Below are 2131 nucleotides of genomic sequence, written 5' to 3'. Positions count from 1 at the left end.
AAGACTCTGATGCTGTGAGGGATTGGGGGTGGGAGGAGACGGGGGCGACAGAGAATTAGATGACTGGATGGCATCACCGACTCGATGGACTGAGTTTGAGTGAACTCCGGGAGTTGGTGATGGACAGGGAGGCCTGGCGTGCTGTGATTCATGGGGTCGCAAAGAGTCGGACACGACTGAGCGACTGAACTGAAATGAAAAAAGAAAGATAAATTGGAAAACATAAACTAATGAAATCAGAGCACTGAATATGAAATAGAAACTGGGAAGCAAACTAGATAAAAGTAAAAGGTCATCGTATAGCCCAGTTGTTTTTAAACATGGCTGCTCATTAGAAATATGTCTGGTGGTTTGAAGGGAAAAAAGCAATACCTGGGCAAAATATTCCAAAATAATTCTGATATGCATCTTGATTTTAAAGTGATTACAGAGACGGCGCCGGCGGCGGCAAGCTGCAGATGGAAAGGGCTCCCACCGCTCAGGCGAGCTGCAGCACGACTGCTTCCCGCGGGCGGGCGGGGTCGCGCTGCCGCAGCCGCGCTCCGGCCCGAGTTGCCGTAAGAGGAGGCGGCGGCTGCCGGACCTCGGCGTCCTCCGGCTGCGCCCCCTGCGCGCAGCTCGCGGCCCGTGCCGTGGGGCTGGGAGAGCCCGGGGCTGGGAGGAGTTGAAGCGACGGCGCCGGCCCGCGCGCCCCTTGGGGCCGCCCCCTCACCCGGCTTGCCTGCCTCTTGGCTCTCATGATAATGAAGAATAAGTTTAAGTTTAAATTGGACTTCGAGCTCGAGGAGCTCTCCTCGGTGCCCTTCGTCAACGGGGTCCTCTTCTGCAAGATGTGGCTGCTGGACGGCGGCAGCTTCACCGCCGAGTCCCCCAGGGAGGTGGTGCAAGCAAACTGTGTTCACTGGAGAAAGAAGTTCTCATTTATTTGCAAAATGAGTGCTAGTGCCACCACAGGTGTCCTGAACCCTTGTATCTACAGAGTCTCTGTGAGGAAGGAATTAAAAGGTGGAAAAGCTTACGCAAAGCTGGGCTTTGCAGATCTAAACCTGGCAGAGGTTGCTGGATCAGGAAATACCACTCGTCGCTGTTTACTGGAAGGCTATGATAACAAAAATACAAGATAGGACAATTCCATTCTTAAAGTTTGGATTAGTATGTAACTGATGTCTGGTGACCCATGTTTCAAAACGCCTCCTTCTACATCAGTGTTTATACCAATTGCTGGTGATTCTGAATCTCTGGAAGAAGATAGAAAAGGTGGAGAGACTCTCAAAATTCATCTTGGGATAGCAGATCTCTCAGCAAAGAGTGCCTCTGTTCCAGACGAACTTGGTGCCTGTGGACATTCTAGAACATCAAGCTATGCAAGCCAGCAATCGAAAGTATCAGGGTATAGCTCCTGCCACTTCCGTTCATCTAGTTTCTCTGAGCTCTGCCACAGGAGAAATATCTCAGTGGGAAGTACATCAACAGGAATTGTAAGTATTTTAGAGCCGTGTGATGAAGTTGAGCAAAAGACAGCTGAACCAAGTCTTGATATAGCAGATAAAGAAGAAACAGCTTTAGAAATACTCAACAGATGACCAGTGAAGCAAGATTCTGTAGAATCTCAGCTGAAGCGAGTTGATGATACCAGAGTGGATGCAGATGATATTGTGGAGAAAATATTACAGAGTCAAGACTTCAGCCTAGGTTCCACTGCAGAAGAAGAAGGACTGAGGTTATTTGTGGGTCCTGGAGGAAGAACAACCTTCGGTAGTCGTCATCTTCCAAACAGGGTGGGGTATGGAGCTTATGAACAAGTTGTGATCAAACGCTAGAGGTCAGACTGGTGAACTGAAGCTTCCCTGTGGGTTTAAGATGTGGGCAGTTGAGCTATTAAGGCACTTTATTCAAGCACTTAGAGCAAATGAACCTGTTAAAAAAATGAAGCATGTTCAACTATCAAGAGGAAAGCCAACACTGATTTCTTCTCTGAAGGTGCCACCACTCTCCTTTCTCACCTACCAACAGGGAATATCGGAATGGTAGTACCAGACCAGTGTGCCACGTGTGCTTATAGGAACACGACCTCTGTGGTCACTGCACTGTCAAAACATCCAGTGGGAAAAAACACTATACATCTGAGTAT

The 2131-nt window shown here is 48.8% G+C and overlaps 1 pseudogene; it reads left to right on the top strand.

Annotated features, from left to right (window-relative positions):
* The first annotated feature begins 731 nt into the window (after positions 1 to 731).
* LOC129564578 (EEIG family member 2 pseudogene) lies at positions 732 to 1860 on the top strand (annotated as a pseudogene).
* Positions 1861 to 2131: the final 271 nt, after the last annotated feature.

This window comes from Moschus berezovskii, chromosome X (assembly GCF_049115385.1).
Source record: "Moschus berezovskii isolate FMDL1 chromosome X, NW_MosBer_1.0, whole genome shotgun sequence".
Taxonomy (NCBI): domain Eukaryota; kingdom Metazoa; phylum Chordata; class Mammalia; order Artiodactyla; family Moschidae; genus Moschus; species Moschus berezovskii.
This window is presented reverse-complemented; position numbering and strand designations above follow the sequence as displayed.